Raw genomic sequence first — 23,652 nt, forward strand, 5'->3', positions numbered from 1 at the left:
GAAAATGGCCAGGACCAAGCAGACAGCGCGCAAATCCACCGGAGGGAAAGCTCCTCGCAAACAGCTGGCGACCAAAGCGGCCCGGAAGAGCGCTCCGGCCACGGGCGGAGTGAAGAAGCCTCATCGCTACAGACCCGGCACCGTGGCTCTGAGGGAGATCCGCCGCTACCAGAAATCCACCGAGCTGCTGATCCGCAAACTGCCCTTCCAGCGCCTGGTGCGGGAGATCGCTCAGGACTTCAAGACCGACCTGCGCTTCCAGAGCTCGGCCGTCATGGCCCTGCAGGAGGCCAGCGAGGCTTACCTGGTGGGGCTCTTTGAGGACACCAACCTGTGCGCCATCCACGCCAAGCGAGTCACCATCATGCCCAAAGACATCCAGCTCGCCCGCCGCATCCGCGGGGAGCGCGCCTAGACTCTCCCTGCCTCGGCTCGAAGCTTCAGCACCAAGTGCAACAACGGCTCTTTTCAGAGCCACCAAATCAGCAAAGGAAAGAGCTGCGATCTCCTGTAACCAGAGCTTCGTGTTGTTCATTAACCCACTGTAGGGACGGGCAGAGGGTGTGGGACTGATTACTGATCGTGTGTTCATATACCAGTTCCGTCTACATGGGAGGAGTTATTGACTAATATTAACTAATGAGCCCTTTAATATTTTCAGAAACTGACATCGGCTTTGCGTCGCTCTGAGCTCGACTTCCCCGGGGCAGAGCACAGATTTCCCCATTCGGTGTTGCCGGAGAATGGGGGCAGGCAGATCTGGGAAGCACTGCAATGCACCCGGGTCCTGTATGTGTTGTACATCACTCGCTGCTCCACTGCGGTCTAAACTGACCGGCTTAGCAGAGAAATACACAGCCCGGGAACGGCCGGAGCTCCCGAGAACAGAACCAGCATTCAAACTATCTCAAACCAGACCAGAATTAAACTAGGCCCTTTTTATTACAAGCATTAATTCATCATTGCCGACTCTCTAGTTTTCATAGACAGACTAAAGAATATTTAAGAAACCGGTGGCGGTATTTATACAATTGTTGAGTGACAACTGTAGTTCAATTATTGGCTGTTAACTGGAAGAGTGTATGTGTGAACAGAGAACCTTAATACAGAGACCGGGAACTGAAAACTCCCGCATACGGATAATGGGTAAGCCATTTAGGACCGAGATGAGGAGAAACTTCTTCAGAGTTGTTAACCTGTGGAATTCCCTACGGCAGAGTTGTTGAATATATCTAACGAACTGGCATCAAGAGGAAGTTAGATGTGGCCGTTATGGCTAAAGGGATCAAGGCCAAGTGATCCCTATGGAGAGAAAGCAGGAAAGGTGTACTGAGGGAATGATCAGCTATGATCTTATTGAATGGTGGTGCAGGCTCGAAGGGCCGAATGGCCTACTCCTGCACCTATTTTCTATGTTTACAGGTCTGAAACAGGCCAATCTATCGGTACATGAATTAAAGGGCTCTGACTCCATTAAGACAGTAAGCAGCCCTTCCACAGATACTGTGGGTGGCTCTGAAAAGAGCCTTTGGGTTATTAGATTAACTCTTGTCCGCTTTACTTGGTCTTGGACGAAGTGGTGGTTTTCTTGGGCAGCAGCACAGCCTGGATATTAGGCAGCACTCCGCCCTGAGCGATGGTCACCTTTCCCAGCAGCTTGTTGAGCTCCTCGTCGTTGCGGATGGCCAGCTGCAGGTGTCTGGGGATGATGCGTGTCTTCTTGTTGTCGCGGGCCGCGTTGCCGGCCAGCTCCAGGATTTCAGCGGTCAGATACTCGAGCACAGCAGCCATGTAGACCGGGGCTCCGGCACCCACACGCTCAGCGTAGTTCCCCTTTCGCAGGAGCCTGTGAACACGGCCCACAGGGAACTGCAATCCGGCCCGGGAGGAGCGAGACTTGGCCTTGGCCCGAGCTTTACCGCCGGTTTTTCCTCTTCCAGACATTTCCACAATCAAGAGGTTCAGGCAAAGAATGAGAAACTCCTCCCACATCTGCCCTTATTATACATTCTGGAGGGATGCAGGGAGCAAATTTGTGATTGGTCGCTCTGTGGTGCAGTTCATTGGTCTTTTCTATTGACCAATCACCGCCTGGTTAGCCCGTCAATGAAAAGAGGGCGAAAATTACTGTACGACTTCCAACGAAACTTCAATTTCAAAAACCCCGCCAATAATTTTTACAATGCGGATTATGTTAATAAATTCACCATTAGCCAAAGATTTCGAAACACATTTTATTTTCCTTTGCCGTATTCCATATTGCCTTCCAAATTCCAGGATGTTACAATCAGGATTAAATTCGCGTTCACTTTCAAACATTCTGTAACAGGACAAATTCCAGCTCACTCTTTGTACAATTTGGGAATCACAGATCATGGATCGATCCTCCGCACAGCGGAGAGGGACCAGAACTGGGAATCCTTCTGTGAAAAGAGAAGAGGGACAGAGTGTTCAAACTGCTCCCGTTCTGGTCTCTGTAAGAACTCCCATTCTGGGCTGTTACACTCGGAGTCTCGGGTTAATAAGCAAATTGAATTTTAATTTGATTTTACGTTTTTTAAGTTTAATTTGTTTTAATTGCCGGTGCTTTTAGTGTCCCCCTTCCCTTTTATAGAGGGCACTGGGGAAAATTGTGATTTTAGTGCCCCAAAAAAAACCAAAAAAAGAAAAACACACAAAAAAAACAAAAAAAAGGGGGGGGGGGGGGGAAAGGGCCTTGTAAATGTCTGGAGTGTCACCCAGGTCGGGTGGCACCGTTTAATGTTTTATGTTTTGCAGGTGAACTCCAAAAAGAGTTAATAAGCAAATTGACCCCGAACTAGAATTTTGTTTATATTGATAAGGGCGTGAGAGAATGAGGGGACTAAAGTCTGAGTTTCACTTCCTAAAATAAGATCATAATTCGTCAGCAGGCGACAGGGGAGTGTGTGTAGTTTACTGGGAGCAACATTCAACAGCGAAGCTAAGGTTGAAACAGACAGTAAAACCGATTATCTGAGAATACAAATCTAAATCAACAGCTGGGACTTTCTAGGTTGTCAAACACACTTATTCTAAAAATAACTACAGTAAATTGAGTTCAAAGGATGATGCGTTTGTGTAGCTCTTTCAGAGAGGTTGTGGGTGGCCCTTAAAAGAGCCGTTGTGTTTGGGGTTTGTTCTGTCAGGACAGCGTGGAGTTTTACTTGGAGCTGGTGTACTTGGTCACCGCCTTTGTCCCTTCCGACACGGCGTGCTTGGCCAGCTCCCCGGGCAGCAGCAGGCGCACGGCGGTCTGGATCTCCCGGGAGCTGATGGTGCGGCGCTTGTTGTAATGGGCCAGGCGGGAAGCCTCACCCGCGATGCGCTCGAAAATATCGTTCACAAACGAGTTCATGATGCCCATGGCCTTGGAGGAGATGCCGGTGTCGGGGTGAACCTGCTTCATCACTTTGTAGATGTAGATGGAGTAACTCTCCTTCCTCGACTTTCTGCGCTTCTTACCGCCCTTCGGTGGTGTTTTCTTGATCACTTTCTTGGCGCCTTTCTTGGCAGTAACTGATTTCTTCTCTTCAGGCATCGTCTTGTTCAATTCAACGCAGACATGACGTAAACTTAGCTCGGAGCTCGCATTATATAGGCAGCCCCACACTCCGCCCACAGCCCTATGCTAATGAGGGATGGGTGAAGGCAACGATTGTGATTGGTTCATTCGCTGCGTTGTCAATTTCCATTGTTCTGTCTTTCTCTGGTCTCTTTAAACATCCAATCAGATTTACTGCTCGTCACTATCTCAAATTCTTGAATTAGGTCATCAGTTACATCCCCTCCCGAGCCATATTCTGTTCTTTATCGATCTAGATGTCTACATGTTCGACAGACATTGACCGGTTTGTAACCGAGATTGCCTGAGGGTCACTTCTGGTCAGGACTTGGGAGTCCTTCTATGAGGGCAAAAGGCCCTCACTGTCCTTCCGCCCTGATGCTGCCTTCCTCCCACCGTTTAATTCAACACCTTTCTTATCTGTCACAGCTGTAACTACATTAGTTGTTTCAGTGTTACCTTCACCTGGAATATGCCGTACCTTCTGTGCCGTAAACGGCCTATTTCCCTTAGCACAGGGGGCATAAATTTAAAGTAATTTGTCGAAGGTTTAGAGGGGAAATTTCTTCACGCAGAGGGTGGTGGGGTCTGGAACTCACTGCCTGAAAGAGTGGTAGAGGCAGAAACCAAATTTAAAACTACTTGGATGTGCACTTGAAGTGCTGTAACCTGCAGGGTTAACCAGACCAGAATTAAACTAGGCCCGTTTAATAACCGCCGACTCTCTTCATACAGTTTTCATTGATAGACTAAAGAATATTTACGGAACCGGTTGCGGTATTTATACAATTTTTTAGTCTGACAACTGTAGTTCAATTATTCGCTGTTAACTAGAAGAGTTTGTGTGAGCAGAGCACCGTAATGCAGAGAACGGGAACTGAAAACTCCTTCATAGAGGTCTGAAACAGACCAATTTATCGGTACCGCATCGCAAGGTCTCCATTAAGACAGTAAGCAGCCCTTTCAGATACTGTGGGTGGCTCTGAAAAGAGCCTTTGGGTTATTAGATTAAATCTTGTCCGCTTTACTTGCTCTTGGACGAAGTGGTGGTTTTCTTGGGCAGTAGCACAGCCTGGATATTTGGCAGCACCCCGCCCTGAGCGATGGTCACCTTTCCCAGCAGCTTGTTGAGCTCCTCGTCGTTGCGGATGGCCAGCTGTAGGTGTCTGGGGATGATGCGGGACTTCTTGTTGTCGCGGGGCGCATTGCCGGCCAGCTCCAGGATTTCAGCGGTCAGATACTCGAGCACAGCAGCCATGTAGACCGGGGCTCCGGCACCCACACGCTGGGCGTAGTTCCCCTTTCGCAGGAGCCTGTGAACACGGCCCACAGGGAACTGCAATCCGGCTCGGGAGGAGCGAGACTTGGCCTTGGCCCGAGCTTTACCGCCGGTTTTTCCTCTTCCAGACATTTCCACAATGCGCAGGTTCAGAGAAAGAATGAGAAACTTGTCCCACATCTGCCCTTCTTATACATTCTGGAGGGATGCAGGGAGCGAACTTGTGATTGGTCACTCTGTGGTGAACTTCATTGGTCGTTTCCGATGACCAATCACAGCCTGTTTAGTCCACCAATGAAAGCAAAGCTGAAATTACTGGTCCCCAACAGTCAGAACTCAACGATTTTTTAATTCAAAAATCCCGCCAATAATTGTTAAAATTGCGGATTATGTTAGTAACTTCACCATTAGCCAAATACTTCAAAACACTTTTTGTTTCCTTTTATCTTATTCCATGTTTCCCTTGCAAATTCCAGCCTGTTACAGTCAGGATTAAATTCGGCTTCAGTTTCAAACTGTCTGTAACGGGCGGGACTCAGTCCCCACTGATTCTGTAACGGGACACATTCCAGCTCCATCTTTGTAAAAGTGAACTTGTTTTCACAGGAACTGCTGTGGGAGTGAGACCAGAACTGAGATTCCTTCTGTAAAAAAAAGAGGGACAGTGTGTTCAAACTGCCCCTGTTCTAGTCTCTAAGAACTCCCATTCTGGGTTGTTACAATGCGGGGAGTCTCGGGTTAATAAACGGACAGCTACAATTGAATAAAAAAACACGTGAAAAGGGCTTGAGTGAGAATGTGTGACTGAGATCGGAGTTTCCCCTCCCCCCAAATAAATTCGTCGGCAGGCGCTGTGAATGAACGGGTCTGAGAACAAAGGGAAAGCGACCAGGGCCCGTGTTTGTAGTTGACTCTGCAGGAAATTCCAGCGACGCCAAGGTCGAACCGGTCAGTGGAGCTGCTTATGAGAATTCAAAACTAAATCTACAGCTGGAACTACAAAGGTTCTCACACACAGGAAATAATTACAGTAAATTCAATCTGAAGGGTGATGTGTTTGTGCAGCTCTTTCAATGATGTTGTGGGTGGCTCTTAAAAGAGCCGTTGTGTTTGGGGTTTGTTCTCTCAGGACAACGTGGAGTTTTACTTGGAGCTGGTGTACTTGGTCACCGCCTTTGTCCCTTCCGACACGGCGTGCTTGGCCAGCTCCCCGGGCAGCAGCAGGCGCACGGCGGTCTGGATCTCCCGGGAGCTGATGGTGCAGCGCTTGTTGTAATGGGCCAGGCGGGAAGCCTCTCCCGCGATACGCTCGAAAATATCGTTCACCAAACGAGTTCATGATGCCCATGGCCTTGGAGGAGATGCCGGTGTCGGGGTGAACCTGCTTCATCACTTTGTAGATGTAGATGGAGTAACTCTCCTTCCTCGACTTTCTGCGCTTCTTGCCGCCCTTCGGTGGTGTTTTCTTGATGACTTTCTTGGCACCCTTTTTCGAAACGGGTTTCTTTTCTTCAGGCATCGTCTTGTTCAGTCAGGCACAGATATGAAGGAAATTCTGCTGGGGCTCGCCCACAGCTCTATGCTAATGAGGGATAGGTGAAGGCAATGACTGTGATTGGTTCATTGGCTGCGTTGTCAATTTCCATTGTTCTGTATCTCTCTGATTGGATGTTTAAAGAGACGAATCAGATTTATTGCTCGCCAGAATCTTAAATTCTTGAATTAGGTAATCAATTACATCCCCTCCCGATTTATACACCGTTCTTTATGTTTCTATTCTGCTCTCAGGCAAAAATTGGTTAATGACGGCCGGACTTATGAGGAAGGTTCATTCATGTTTTTTCCTGTATATATTCAATAATCTGAACAGCAAACTCGCTGTTGTGTTTGTCGATCTAGAATTCTACATGTTCGAGACATTGACCGGTTTGTAACCGAGATTGCCTGAGGGTCACTTCTGATCAGGACTTGGGAGTCCTTCTCTGAGGGCAAAAGCCCCTCACTATCCTTCCGTCCTGATGCTAGCTTCCACCCATCGTTTAATTCAACACATTTCTTATCTGTCACTGCTGTAGCATGGATGTAACAGCATGGATTTATGAAGGGGAAGTCATGTTTGACAAATTTGCTGGAATTCTTTGGGGATGTAGGAACAGGGTGCATAAAGGGAAACAGTGGATGTGGTGTATTTGGACTTCCAGAAGGCATTTGACAAAGTACCACGTAAAAGGTTACTGCACAAGACAAAAGTTTATGGGGTTGGGAGTATGAGGACAGATTGGATAGGCTGAGTTGAGTGTAGAATGTTTCAGTGTAAGGGGTGTCGCAGTTGTGTGGGGCGAACTGGTTGGGCCGGGTGCTCTTTACCTTTCCTCCATTGTTCATTGTTCACAGGTTTATATGTAACCTTCAGGGCTGCTGACCGAGGGCCGTGTGGCTCTTTGTTGGCTGGTGCAGACATGATGGGCCGAAATGGCCTCCTCCTGCGCTGTAAATTTCTATGTTTTTATGTTCAGAATGGATCAGTACCTGACCCAGTGACTGCTTTCTGTGCTCAAAACAACTGGGAGATCCCGTCATTGAGCAGATCCTTTCCTTTCCTTCCCATTCTCAGTGTTTGTCTTTCACTCCGCTCCTCGATATATTCATTATTACTCTTTACAGAAAGTCACTGAGCTCGTGGAGAAGGGAAACCGGGCGGACAGTTCCAAACTTCTCCTGGTGATGGAGAAAGGCTCTCGGGCCGAAGGGCGATGTGGGACTCCTTTGTGAATATGAGCATTGGGTTACCAAAGCTGGACAAAATACTGAAAGAAATACAGAGACACGGTAAAATCACCCATTGGATTCAAATTCAAACACTGCAGATTTTACTGTAATCTTGCACAGATCTGATTTGATGAAAGTTAATTGATTTAAACAGGTGCTGACCTATTTGGTAACATGAACATCGCACAAGGTTTATCCAAACTACCCAGTCACCTGGAAGGTAAGGGAAGAAATGGAGATTTCAAACAGATTATTTCACTTCTGAGGATCAGAATGTTTGACTGCAGCTGATTGTTTAGAGATTGTCAGAATCTGGGAATCAGAAGTACAAAAGGGGCAGGAAACAGCTCAAATTCATTTGGATTGGACATTAATCCTCAAAGGTTCTGCGTGAATTGAAGTTAAATTTCGCTCCAATATTTGAATTATTGGTAAATTTTCAAGTGTTGTATTACTTCAGTTAATCCTGCTGCATATAAATTTGGCGGGATCCTGATACACTGAAACCCCATACACACCGAGCAGGATCCTGATAAACTGTGAAATTCCATAAACACCTGGCAGGATCCTGATACACTGAAACCCCATACACACCTGGCAGGACCCTGATACACTTAAAGCCCATACACACCTGGCAGGATCTTCATACACTGTGAAACCCCATACTCACCTGGCAGGATCCTGATACACTGAAACCCCATACACAGCTGGCAGGGTCCTGATACACTGAAACGCCATACACACCTGGCAGGATCTTGATACAATGACACCCCATACAACCTGGCAGGATCCTGATACACAGTGAAACCCCATACACACCTGGCAGGATCATGATACACTGAAACCCCATACATAGTTGGCAGGGTCCTGATACACTGAAACCTCATACACACCTGGCAGGATCCTGATACACTGAAAACCCATACACACCTGGCAGGATCCTGGTACACTGTTAAACCCCATACACAACTGGCAGGATCCTGGTACCCTGTGAAAGTCCATACACACCTGGCAGGATCCTGATACACTGTGAAACCCCATACACAGCTAGCAGGATCCTGAGACACTGAAACCCCATACACACCTGGCAGGGTCCTGATACACTGAAAACCCATACATACCTGGCAGGATCCTGATACACTGAAACCCCATAGACACCTGGCAGAATCCTGATACACTGAAACCCCATACACACCTGGCAGGATCCTGATACAATGAAACCCCATACATAACTGGCAGGGTCCTGATACACTGAAACCACATACACACCTGGCAGGATCTGGATACACTGACACCCCATACAACCTGGCAGGATCCTGATACACTGTGAAACCCCATACACACCTGGCAGGATGCTGATACACTGAAACCCCATACATAGCTGGCAGGGTCCTGATACACTGAAACCCCATACACACCTGGCAGGATCCTGATGCACTGAAACCCCATACACACATGGCAGGATCCTGATACACTGAAAACCCAAACACACCTGACAGGAGCCTGATGCACTGAAACCCCATACACACCTGGCAGGATCTTGATACACTGAAACGCCATACGCACCTAGCAGGATCCTGGTACACTGTGAAAGTCCATACACACCTGGCAGGATACTGATACACTGTGAAACCCCATACATACCTGGCAGGATCCTGACACACTGAAACCCCATACACACCTGGCAGGATCCTGACACACTGAAATCCCATACACTCCTGGCAGGATCCTGATACATTGAAATCACATACACACCTGGCACGATCCTGAGACACTGAAACCCCATACACACCTGGCAGGCTCTTGATAAACTGAGGCTCCATACACACCTGGCAGGATCCTGATACACTGTGAAACCCCATACACACCTGGCAGGATCCTGATACACTGTGAAACCCCATACACACCTGGCAGGGTCCTGATACACTGTGAAACCCCATACACACCTGGCAGGGTCCTGATACACTGAAACTCCATACACACTTGGCAGGATCCTGGTACACTGTGAAACCCCATACACACCTGGCAGAATCCTGATTTCATGAAACCCCATACACACCTGGCAGGATCCTGATACATTGAAACCCCATAGACACCTGGCAGGATCCTGATACACTAAAACCCCATACACACCTGACAGGATCTTGATACACTGAAACCCCATACACACCTGGCAGGATCCTGATACACTGTGAAACCCCATACACACCTGGCAGGATCCTGATACACTGAAACCCTATACACACCTGGCAGGATCCTGATACACTGAAACCCCATACACACCTGGCAGGATCCTGGTACACTGAAACCCCATACACACCTGGCAGGATCCTGATACACTGTGAAACCCCATACACACCTGGCAGGATCCTGATACACTGAAACCCCATAGACACCTGGCAGGATCCTGATACACTAAAACCCCATACACACCTGACAGGATCTTGATACACTGAAACCCCATACACACCTGGCAGGATCCTGGTACACTGTGAAACCCCATACACACCTGGCAGGATCCTGATACACTGAAACCCTATACACACCTGGCAGGATCCTGATACACTGAAACCCCATACACACCTGGCAGGATCCTGGTACACTGTAAAACCCCATACACACCTGGCAGGATCCTGGTACACTGTGAAAGTCAATACACACCTGGCAGGATCCTGATACACTGTGAAACCCCATACATAGCTGGCAGGATCCTGATACACTGAAATCGCATACAAAGCTGGCAGGATCCTGATACACTGAATTCCCATACACACCTGACACGATCCTGAGACACTGAAACCCTATACACACCTGGCAGGACCTTGATAAACTGAAGCTCCATACACACCTGGCAGGATCCTCGTACACTGTGAAACCCTATACACACCTGGCAGGATCCTGGTACACTATGAAACCCCTTACAGACCTGGCAGGGTCCTGGTACATGCGACACCCCATACACACCTGGCAGGATCCTGATACACTGTGATACCCCATACACACCTGGCAGGTTCCTGATACACTGAAACCCCATACACACCTGGCAGGATCCTGATACACTGAAACCCCATACACACTACTATTAGTATCAGTATTTGTGTTACTAATAAACACTGTCCATTATTATTAGTATCAGTATTTGTGTTATTAATAAACACTGTACATTACTATTTGTATCAGTATTTGTGTTACTAATAAACACTGTACATTATTATTAGTATCAGTATTTGTGTTATTAATAAACACTGTACATTATTATTATCAGTATTTGCGTTATTAATAAACACCATACATTATTATTAGTATCAGTATTTGTGTTACTAATAATGTACAATGTTTATTAATATCAGTAATAGTGTTATTAAACACCGTACATTATTATTAGTGTCAGTATGTGTGGTATTAATAAACATTGTACATTATTATTAGTATCAGAAATAGTATTAATAAACACCATACATTATTATAAGTATCAGAAATAGTGTTATTAATAAACACCGTACATTATTATTAGTATCAGTATTTGTGTTATTAATAAACACTGTACATTACTATTTGTATCAGTATTTGTGTTACTAATAAACACTACATTATTATTAGTATCAGTATTTGTGTTATTAAACACTGTACATTATTATTATCAGTATTTGCATTATTAATAAACACTGCACATTATTATTAGTATCAGTATTTGTGTTACTAATAATGTACAATGTTTATTAATATCAGTAATAGTGTTATTAAACACCGTGCATTATTATTAGTGTCAGCATTTGTGGTATTAATAAACATTGTACATTATTATTAGTATCAGAAATAGTATTAATAAACACCAGACATTATTATTAGTATCAAAAATAGTGTTATTAATAAACACCATACATTATTATTAGTATCAGTATTCATGTTATTTATAAACATTTTGTACATTATTATTAGTATCAGTAATAGTGTTATTAATAAACACTGCAGATTATTATTAGTATCAGTAATAGTGTTATTAATAAACAGTGGGGATTTACTCTGATTCCTGTTATTTCTCTCTCTAATCCCCAGGCTGGATGATGTCGGTCTCTCAGATTCTTGTACCGGGGCTCTCGCCTCCGCTCTCAGTACAAACCGCTCACTGACAGTTCTGAACCTGAGTATTAATAAACTGGGAGATTCAGGAGTGAAACTGCTGTCTGCGGCTCTGAGAAACCCGGACTGTAAAATACAGAAACTGCGGTAAGTACATACTTCCGACCTCTGCTCCACGTCACTTCCGACCTCTGCGTTGTTGATTCTGCTGCTGCGGTGGCTAGCTTTTTTTGATTTGCTCACAGCTCCAGCCTCACGCTCCAAACTCCAAACTGCTCCTCTGACTGTCCCATGCACATGCGGCAGAGCATAGTCTCCAGTCGTCTTGGATCCCCTTGCCACTAGACCAAGACCTTGCTCTGTGAAGCCTGTGTGGCAGCTGGTGTGCAATGGTCACCCCACATTAAAAGAATTCACGCACAGGCATCTTCCACTGTTTAAAATGAGTTCATCAATCACCTGAGTACTCATTTTTAGTGTGGAAGCAAGTCATCCTCGACCCCGAGGGACTGCCTATGATGATTGTAAGTACCAGATTGTGTGAGAATGTGTTTATAATAACTGGATATCTCCCACTGATCATTATTATTAGTACCATTAATAGTGTTATTAATAAACACTGAACATTATTATTAGTATCAATAATAGTGTTATTAATAAACACTGAACATTATTATTAGTACCAGTAATACTGTTATTAATAAACACTGAACATTATTATTAGTACCAGTAATACTGTTATTAATAAACACTGAACATTATTATTAGTATCACCAATAGTGTTAGTAATAAACACTGAACATTATTATTAATAACAGTAATAGTGTTATTAATAAACACTGAACATTATTATTAGTAACAGTAATAGTGTTATTAATAAACAGTGGGGATTTACTCTGTTGCTCATTGGGAGAGAGAGAGAATCGGGCCGTGTGCACAATGTGTTGCTCATTGGGCGAGAGAGAGAATTGGGGCGTGTACATAATGTGTTACTCACTGGGAGAGTGAGAGGATCGGGCCGTGTGCACAATGTGTTACTCATTGAGAGAGTGAGAGAATCAGGCCGAGTGCACAAGGTGTTACTCATTGGGAGAGAGAATCGGGCCGTGTGCACTATGTGTTACTCATTGGGAGAGTGAGAGAATCGGGCCATGTGCACAATGTATTACTCATTGGGAGAGAGAGAGAATCGGGCCGTGTGCACAATGTGTTGCTCATTGGGAGAAAGAATTGGGCCGTGTGCACAATCTGTTACTCATTGGGTGAGAGAATTGGGCCATGTGCACAATGTATTACTCATTGGGTAAGAGAGAGAATCGGGCCGTGTGCACAATGTGTTACTCATTGGGAGAGAGAGAATCGGGACATGTGCACAATGTCTTACTCATTGGGTGAGAGAGAGAATCGGGCCATGTGCACAATGTGTTACTCATTGGGAGAGAGAATCGCACCATGTGCACAATGTGTCACTCATTGGGAGAGAGAATCGCGCCATGTGCACAGTGTGTTACTCACTGGGAGAGAGAATCGGGCCATGTGCACAATGTGTTGCTCATTGGGAGAGAGAGAGAATCGGGGCGTGTGCAGAATGTGTTGCTAATTGGGAGAGAGAGGGAATCGGGCAGTGTGCACAATGCGTTGCTCATTGGAAGAGATAATCGGGCCGGGTGCACAATGTGTTACTCATTGGGTGGGAGAGAGAATCGGGCCGTGTGCACAATGTGTTAGTCATTGGGAGAGAGAATCGGGCCGTGTGCACAATGTGTTGCTCATTGAGAGAAAGAGAATCGGGCCATTTGCACAGTATGTTACTCATTGGGTGGGAGAAAGAATCGGGCCATGGACAAAATGTGTTGCTCATTGGGTGAGAGAATCGGGCTGTGTGCACAATGTGTTACTCATTGGATGGGAGAGAGAATCGGGCCGTGTGCACAATGTGTTACTCATTGAGAGAGAGAATCGGGCCGTGTGCACAATGTGTTGCTCATTGGGTGAGAGAGAGAATCGGGCCGTGTGCGTAATGTGTTACTCATTGGGAGAGAGAATCGGGCCGTGTGCACAATGTGTTACTCATTGAGAGAGAGAGAGAATTGGGTCGTGCGCACAATGTGTTGCTCATTGAGAGAAAGAGAATCGGGCCATTTGCACCATATGTTACTCATTGGGAGAGAGAATCGGGCAGTGTGCATAATGTGTTACTCATTGGGAGAGTGAGAGAGAATCGGGCCGTGTGCACAATGTGTTGCTCATTGAGAGAGAGAGAGAATCGGGCTGTGTGCACAATGTGTTGCTCATTGGGAGAGAGAATCGGGCCTTGTGCACAATGTGTTACTCATTGGATGGGAGCGAGAATCGGGCTGTGAGCACAATGTGTTGCTCATTGAGAGAGAGAGAGAGAATCGGGCGGTGTGTACAATGTGTTGCTCATTGGGTGGGAGAGAGAATCGGGCTGTTTGCACAATGCGTTGCTCATTGGGAGAGATAATCGGGCCGTGTGCACAATGTGTTACTCATTGGGAGAGAGAGAGAATCGGGCCGTTTGCACAATGCGTTGCTCATTGGGAGAGATAATCGGGCCGTGTGCACAATCTGTTGCTCCTTAGGTGGGAGAGAGAATTGGGCCATGTGCACAATGTGTTACTTATTGGGTGGGAGAGAGAACCGGGCCGTGTGCACAATGTGTTACTCATTGGGAGAGAGAATCGGGCCGTGTGCACAATGTGTTACTCATTGGGAGAGAGAGAGAATCGGGCCGTGTGCACAGTGTGTTACTCATTGGGTGGAAGAGAGAATCGGGCTGTGTGCGCAATGTGTTACTCATTGAAAGAGAGAATCGGGCCATGTGCACAATGTGTCGCTCACTGGGTGGGAGAGAGAATCGGGCCGTGTGCAGAATGTGTTGCTCATTGGGAGAAAGAGAGAATCGGGCCATTTGCACAATGAGTTAGTCATTGGGTGGGAGAGAGAATCGGGCTGCGTGCACAACGTGTTAGTCATTGGGTGAGAGAATCGGACCATGTGCACAATGTGTTACTCATTGGGTGGGAGAGAGAAACGGGCCGTGTGCATAATGTGTTACTCATTGGGAGAGAGAACCGGGCCGTGTGCACAATGTGTTACTCATTGAGAGAGAGAGAGAATTGGGTCGTGCGCACAATGTGTTGCTCATTGAGAGAAAGAGAATCGGGCCATTTGCACCATATGTTACTCATTGGGAGAGAGAATCGGGCAGTGTGCATAATGTGTTACTCATTGGGAGAGTGAGAGAGAATCGGGCCGTGTGCACAATGTGTTACTCATTGGATGGGAGAGAGAATCGGGCTGTGAGCACAATGTGTTGCTCATTGAGAGAGAGAGAGAGAATCGGGCCGTGTGTACAATGTGTTGCTCATTGGGTGGGAGAGAGAATCGGGCCGTGTGCAGAATCTGTTGCTCATTGGAAGAGAGAGAGAATCGGGCAGTTTGCACAATGCGTTGCTCATTGGGAGAGATAATCGGGCCTTGTGCACAATGTGTTACTCATTGGATGGGAGCGAGAATCGGGCTGTGAGCACAATGTGTTGCTCATTGAGAGAGAGAATCGGGCCGTGTGTACAATGTGTTGCTCATTGGGTGGGAGAGAGAATCGGGCCGTGTGCAGAATGTGTTGCTCATTGGAAGAGAGAGAGAATCGGGCTGTTTGCACAATGCGTTGCTCATTGGGAGAGATAATCGAGCCGTGTGCACAATGTGTTACTCATTGGGAGAGAGAGAGAATCGGGCCGTTTGCACAATGCATTGCTCATTGGGAGAGATAATCGGGCCGTGTGCACAATTTGTTGCTCCTTAGGTGGGAGAGAGAATTGGGCCATGTGCACAATGTGTTACTGATTGGGTGGAAGAGAGAACCGGGCCGTGTGCACAATGTGTTACTCATTGGTAGAGAGAATCGGGCCGTGTGCACAATGTGTTACTCATTGGGAGAGAGAGAGAATCGGGCCGTGTGCACAGTGTGTTACTCATTGGGTGGAAGAGAGAATCGGGCTGTGTGCCCAATTTGTTACTCATTGAAAGAGAGAATCGGGCCATGTGCACAATGTGTCGCTCACTGGGTGGGAGAGAGAATCGGGCCGTGTGCAGAATGTGTTGCTAATTGGAAGAGAGAGAGAATCGGGCCGTTTGCACAATGCGTTGCTCATTGGGAGAGATAATCGGGCCGTGTGCACAATTTGTTGCTCATTGGGTGGGAGAGAGAATCGGGCCGTGTGCACAATGTGTTACTCATTGGGAGAGAGAGAGAATCGGGCCGTGTGCACAATGTGTTACTCATTGGGAGAGAGAGAGAATCGGGCCATGTGCACAATGTGTTACTCATTGGATGGGAGCGAGAATCGGGCTGTGAGCACAATGTGTTACTCATTGGGAGAGAGAATCGGGCCGTGTGCACAATGTGTTACTCATTGGGAGAGAGAGAGAATCGGGCCGTGTGCACAGTCTGTTACTCATTGGGTGGAAGAGAGAATCGGGCTGTGTGCGCAATGTGTTACTCATTGAAAGAGAGAATCGGGCCATGTGCACAATGTGTCGCTCACTGGGTGGGAGAGAGAATCGGGCCATGTGCAGAATGTGTTGCTCATTGGGAGAAAGAGAGAATCGGGCCGTTTGCACAATGAGTTAGTCATTGGGTGGGAGAGAGAATCGGGCTGCGTGCACAACGTGTTAGTCATTGGGTGAGAGAATCGGACCATGTGCACAATGTGTTACTCATTGGGTGGGAGAGAGAAACGGGCCGTGTGCATAATGTGTTACTCATTGGGAGAGAGAATCGGGCCGTGTGCACAATGTGTTACTCATTGAGAGAGAGAGAGAATTGGGTCGTGCGCACAATGTGTTGCTCATTGAGAGAAAGAGAATCGGGCCATTTGCACCATATGTTACTCATTGGGAGAGAGAATCGGGCAGTGTGCATAATGTGTTACTCATTGGGAGAGTGAGAGAGAATCGGGCCGTGTGCACAATGTGTTACTCATTGGATGGGAGAGAGAATCGGGCTGTGAGCACAATGTGTTGCTCATTGAGAGAGAGAGAGAGAATCGGGCCGTGTGTACAATGTGTTGCTCATTGGGTGGGAGAGAGAATCGGGCCGTGTGCAGAATCTGTTGCTCATTGGAAGAGAGAGAGAATCGGGCAGTTTGCACAATGCGTTGCTCATTGGGAGAGATAATCGGGCCTTGTGCACAATGTGTTACTCATTGGATGGGAGCGAGAATCGGGCTGTGAGCACAATGTGTTGCTCATTGAGAGAGAGAGAGAGAATCGGGCCGTGTGTACAATGTGTTGCTCATTGGGTGGGAGAGAGAATCGGGCCGTGTGCAGAATGTGTTGCTCATTGGAAGAGAGAGAGAATCGGGCTGTTTGCACAATGCGTTGCTCATTGGGAGAGATAATCGAGTCGTGTGCACAATGTGTTACTCATTGGGAGAGAGAGAGAATCGGGCCGTTTGCACAATGCGTTGCTCATTGGGAGAGATAATCGGGCCGTGTGCACAATTTGTTGCTCCTTAGGTGGGAGAGAGAATTGGGCCATGTGCACAATGTGTTACTGATTGGGTGGAAGAGAGAACCGGGCCGTGTGCACAATGTGTTACTCATTGGTAGAGAGAATCGGGCCGTGTGCACAATGTGTTACTCATTGGGAGAGAGAGAGAATCGGGCCGTGTGCACAGTGTGTTACTCATTGGGTGGAAGAGAGAATCGGGCTGTGTGTCCAATTTGTTATTCATTGAAAGAGAGAATCGGGCCATGTGCACAATGTGTCGCTCACTGGGTGGGAGAGAGAATCGGGCCGTGTGCAGAATGTGTTGCTAATTGGGAGAGAGAGAGAATCGGGCCGTTTGCACAATGCGTTGCTCATTGGGAGAGATAATCGGGCCGTGTGCACAATTTGTTGCTCATTGGGTGGGAGAGAGAATCGGGCCGTGTGCACAATGTGTTACTCATTGGGAGAGAGAGAGAATCGGGCCGTGTGCACAATGTGTTACTCATTGGGAGAGAGAGAGAATCGGGCCGTGTGCACAATGAGTTACTCATTGGGTGGGAGAGAGAATCGGGCTGCGTGCACAATGTGTTAGTCATTGGGTGAGAGAATCGGGCCATGTTCACAATGTGTTACTCAATGGGTGGGAGAGAGAAACGGGCCGTGTGCATAATGTGTTCCTCATTGGGAGAGAGAATCGGGCCGTGTACACAATGTGTTACTCATTGGGTGAGAGAATCGGGCCATGTTCACAATGTGTTACTCATTGGGTGGGAGAGAGAAACGGGCCGTGTGCATAATGTGTTACTCATTGGGAGAGAGAATCGGGCCGTGTACACAATGTGTTACTCATTGGGAGAGAGAATCGGGCCGTGTGCACAATGTGTTACTCATTGGGTGGGAGAGATAATCGGGTCGTGTGCACAATTTGTTGCTCATTGTGCGGCAGAGAGAATTAGGCTGTGTGCACAATGTGTTACTCATTGGGTGGGAGAGAGAATCGGGCCGTGTGCGCAATGTGTTGCTCATTGGGAAAGAGAATCTGGCCGTCTGCGCAATGTGTTACTCATTGGGAGGGAGAGAATCGGGCCGTATGCACAATGTATTACTCATTGGGAGAGAGAGAATCGGGCCGTGTGCACAATGTGTTGCTCATTGGGTGGGAGAGAGGATCGGGTCGTGTGCTCAATGTGTTTCTCATTGGGAGAGAGAGAGAATCGGGCCGTGTGCACAATGCGTTGCTCATTGGAAGAGATAATCGGGCCGTGTGCACAATTTGTTGCTCATTGGGTGGGAGAGAGAATCGGGCCGTGTACACAATGTGTTGCTCATTGGGAGAGAGAATCGGGCCATGTGCACAACGTGTTACTCATTGGGAGATTGAATCGCGCCGTGTGAACAATGTGTTGCTCATTGGGTGGAAGAGAGGATCGGGCCGTGTGCTGAATGTGTTGTTCATTGGGAGAGAGAGAGAATCGGGCCGTGTGCACAATGCGTTGCTCATTGGGAGAGATAATCGGGCTGTGTGCACAATGTGTTACTCATTGGGAGAGAGAGAGAATTGGGCAGTTTGCACAATTTGTTGCTCATTGGGAGAGATAATCGGGCCGTGTGCACAATTTGTTGCTCCTTAGGTGGGAGAGAGAATTGGGCCATGTGCACAATGTGTTACTCATTGGGTGGGAGAGAGAACCGGGCCGTGTGCACAATGTGTTACTCATTGGGAGAGAGAATCGGGCCGTGTGCACAATGTGTTACTCATTGGGAGAGAGAGAGAATTGGGTCGTGCGCACAATGTGTTGCTCATTGAGAGAAAGAGAATCGGGCCATTTGCACCATATGTTACTCATTGGGAGAGAGAATCGGGCAGTGTGCATAATGTGTTACTCATTGGGAGAGTGAGAGAGAATCGGGCCGTGTGCACAATGTGTTACTCATTGGATGGAAGCGAGAATCGGGCTGTGAGCACAATGTGTTGCTCATTGAGAGAGAGAGAGAGAATCGGGCCGTGTGTACAATGTGTTGCTCATTGGGTGGGAGAGAGAATCGGGCCGTGTGCAGAATCTGTTGCTCATTGGAAGAGAGAGAGAATCGGGCTGTTTGCACAATGCGTTGCTCATTGGGAGAGATAATCGGGCCGTGTGCACAATGTGTTACTCATTGGGTGGGAGCGAGAATCGGGCCGTTTGCACAATGCGTTGCTCATTGGGAGAGATAATCGGGCCGTGTGCACAATCTGTTGCTCCTTAGGTGGGAGAGAGAATTGGGCCATGTGCACAATGTGTTACTTATTGGGTGGGAGAGAGAACCGGGCCGTGTGCACAATGTGTTACTCATTGGGAGAGAGAATCGGGCCGTGTGCACAATGTGTTACTCATTGGGAGAGAGAGAGAATCGGGCCGTGTGCACAGTGTGTTACTCATTGGGTGGAAGAGAGAATCGGGCTGTGTGCACAATGTGTTACACATTGTGCACATGGCCCGATTCTCTTTTTCAATGTGTCGCTCACTGGGTGGGAGAGAGAATCGGGCCGTGTGCAGAATGTGTTGCTCATTGGGAGAGAGAGAGAATCGGGCCGTTTGCACAATGCATTGCTCATTGGGAGAGATAATCGGGCCGTGTGCACAATTTGTTGCTCATTGGGTGGGAGAGAGAATCGGGCCGTGTGCACAATGTGTTACTCATTGGGAGAGAGGAGAATCGGGCCGTGTGCACAATGTGTTACTCATTGGGAGAGAGAGAGAATCGGGCCATGTGCACAATGAGTTACTCATTGGATGGGAGAGAGAATCGGGCTGCGTGCACAACGTGTTAGTCATTGGGTGAGAGAATCGGACCATGTGCACAATGTGTTACTCATTGGGTGGGAGAGAGAAACGGGCCGTGTGCATAATGTGTTACTCATTGGGAGAGAGAATCGGGCCGTGTACACAATGTGTTACTCATTGGGAGAGAGAATCGGGCCGTGTGCACAATGTGTTACTCATTGGGTGGGAGAGATAATCGGGCCGTGTGCACAATTTGTTGCTCATTGTGCGGCAGAGAGAATTAGGCCGTGTACACAATGTGTTACTCATTGGGTGGGAGAGAGAATCGGGCCATGTGCACAATGTGTTACACATTGGGTGAGAGAGAATGGGGCCGTGTGCACAATGTGTTACTCATTGGGTGGGAGAGAGAGTCGGGCCGTGTGCACAATGTGTTACTCATTGGGAGAGAGAATCGGGCCATGTGCACAATGTGTTACTCATTGGGAGAGAGAATCGGGCCGTGTGCACAATGTGTTACTCATTGGGCAGGAGAGATAATCGGGCCGTGTGCACAATGTGTTACTCATTGGATGGGAGAGAGAATCGGGCCATGTGCACAATGTGTTACTCATTGGATGGGAGCGAGAATCGGGCTGTGAGCACAATGTGTTGCTTATTGAGAGAGAGAGAGAATCGGGCCGTGTGCACAATGTGTTGCTCATTGGGAGAGAGAGAGAATCGGGCCGTGTGCACAATGAGTTACTCATTGGGTGGGAGAGAGAATCGGGCTGCGTGCACAATGTGTTAGTCATTGGGTGAGAGAATCGGGCCATGTTCACAATGTGTTACTCATTGGGTGGGAGAGAGAAACGGGCCGTGTGCATAATGTGTTCCTCATTGGGAGAGAGAATCGGGCCGTGTACACAATGTGTTACTCATTGGGAGAGAGAATCGGGCCGTGTGCACAATGTGTTACTCATTGGGTGGGAGAGATAATCGGGCCGTGTGCACAATTTGTTGCTCATTGTGCGGCAGAGAGAATTAGGCCGTGTGCACAATGTGTTACTCATTGGGTGGGAGAGAGAATCGGGCCGTGTGCGCAATGTGTTGCTCATTGGGAGAGAGAGAATCGGGCCGTGTGCACAATGTGTTACTCATTGCGTGATGGAGAGAGAATCGGGCCGTGTGCACAATGTGTTACTCATTGGGAGAGAGAATCTGGCCGTCTGCGCAATGTGTTACTCATTGGGAGGGAGAGAATCGGGCCGTATGCACAATGTATTACTCATTGGGAGAGAGAGAATCGGGCCGTGTGCTCAATGTGTTGCTCATTGGGTGGGAGAGAGAATCGGGCCGTGTGCACAATGCGTTGCTCATTGGAAGAGATAATCGGGCCGTGTGCACAATTTGTTGCTCATTGGGTGGGAGAGAGAATCGGGCCGTGTACACAATGTGTTGCTCATTGGGAGAGAGAATCGGGCCATGTGCACAACATGTTACTCATTGGGAGATTGAATCGCGCCGTGTGAACAATGTGTTGCTCATTGGGTGGGAGAGAGGATCGGGCCGTGTGCTCAATGTGTTGCTCATTGGGTGGGAGAGAGAATCGGGCCGTGTGCTGAATGTGTTGTTCATTGGGAAAGAGAGAGAATCGGGCCGTGTGCACAATGCGTTGCTCATTGGAAGAGATAATCTGGCTGTGTGCACAATTTGTTGCTCATTGGGTGGGAGAGAAAATCGGGCCATGTGCTCAATGTGTTGCTCATTGGGAGAGGTAATCGGGCCGTGTGCACAATTTGTTGCTCCTTAGGTGGGAGAGAGAATTGGGCCATGTGCACAATGTGTTACTCATTGGGTGGGAGAGAGAACCGGGCCGTGTGCACAATGTGTTTCTCAATGGGAGAGAGAATCGGGCCGTGTGCACAATGTGTTACTCATTGGGAGAGAGAGAGAATCGGGCCGTGTGCACAGTGTGTTACTCATTGGGTGGAAGAGAGAATCGGGCTGTGTGCACAATGTGTTAGTCATTGAAAGAGAGAATCGGGCCATGTGCACAATGTGTCGCTCACTGGGTGGGAGAGAGAATCGGGGCGTGTGCAGAATGTGTTGCTCATTGGGAGAGAGAGAGAATCGGGCCGTTTGCAGAATCTGTTGCTCATTGGAAGAGAGAGAGAATCGGGCTGTTTGCACAACGCGTTGCTCCTGGGAGAGATAATCGGGCCGTGTGCACAATGTGTTACTCATTGGGAGAGAGAGAGAATCGGGCCGTTTGCACAATGCGTTGCTCATTGGGAGAGATAATCGGGCCGTGTGCACAATCTGTTGCTCCTTAGGTGGGAGAGAGAATTGGGCCATGTGCACAATGTGTTACTTATTGGGTGGGAGAGAGAACCGGGCCGTGTGCACAATGTGTTACTCATTGGGAGAGAGAATCGGGCCGTGTGCACAATGTGTTACTCATTGGGAGAGAGAGAGAATCGGGCCGTGTGCACAGTGTGTTACTCATTGGGTGGAAGAGAGAATCGGGCCGTGTGCAGAATGTGTTACTCATTGAAAGAGAGAATCGGGCCATGTGCACAATGTGTCGCTCACTGGGTGGGAGAGAGAATCGGGCCGTGTGCAGAATGTGTTGCTCATTGGGAGAGAGAGAGAATCGGGCCGTTTGCACAATGCATAGCTCATTGGGAGAGATAATCGGGCCGTGTGCACAATTTGTTGCTCATTGGGTGGGAGAGAGAATCAGGCCGTGTGCACAATGTGTTACTCATTGGGAGAGAGGGAGAATCGGGCCGTGTGCACAATGTGTTACTCATTGGGAGAGAGAGAGAATCGGGCCATGTGCACAATGAGTTACTCATTGGATGGGAGAGAGAATCGGGCTGCGTGCACAACGTGTTAGTCATTGGGTGAGAGAATCGGACCATGTGCACAATGTGTTACTCATTGGGTGGGAGAGAGAAACGGGCCGTGTGCATAATGTGTTACTCATTGGGAGAGAGAATCGGGCCGTGTACACAATGTGTTACTCATTGGGAGAGAGAATCGGGCCGTGTGCACAATGTGTTACTCATTGGGTGGGAGAGATAATCGGGCCGTGTGCACAATTTGTTGCTCATTGTGCGGCAGAGAGAATTAGGCCGTGTGCACAATGTGTTACTCATTGGGTGGGAGAGAGAATCGGGCCATGTGCACAATGTGTTACACATTGGGTGAGAGAGAATGGGGCCGTGTGCACAATGTGTTACTCATTGGGTGGGAGAGAGAGTCGGGCCGTGTGCACAATGTGTTACTCATTGGGAGAGAGAATCGGGCCATGTGCACAATGTGTTACTCATTGGGAGAGAGAATCGGGCCGTGTGCACAATGTGTTACTCATTGGGTAGGAGAGATAATCGGGCCGTGTGCACAATGTGTTACTCATTGGATGGGAGAGAGAATCGGGCTATGTGCACAATGTGTTACTCATTGGATGGGAGCGAGAATCGGGCTGTGAGCACAATGTGTTGCTCATTGAGAGAGAGAGACAATCGGGCCGTGTGCACAATGTGTTGCTCATTGGGAGAGAGAATCGGGCCTTGTGCACAATGTGTTACTCATTGGATGGGAGTCAGAATCGGGCTGTGAGCACAATGTGTTGCTCATTGAGAGAGAGAGAGAATCGGGCCGTGTGTACAAT

The sequence above is a fragment of the Pristiophorus japonicus genome, chromosome 9 (assembly GCF_044704955.1).
Source record: "Pristiophorus japonicus isolate sPriJap1 chromosome 9, sPriJap1.hap1, whole genome shotgun sequence".
Classification (NCBI taxonomy): Eukaryota; Metazoa; Chordata; class Chondrichthyes; family Pristiophoridae; genus Pristiophorus; species Pristiophorus japonicus.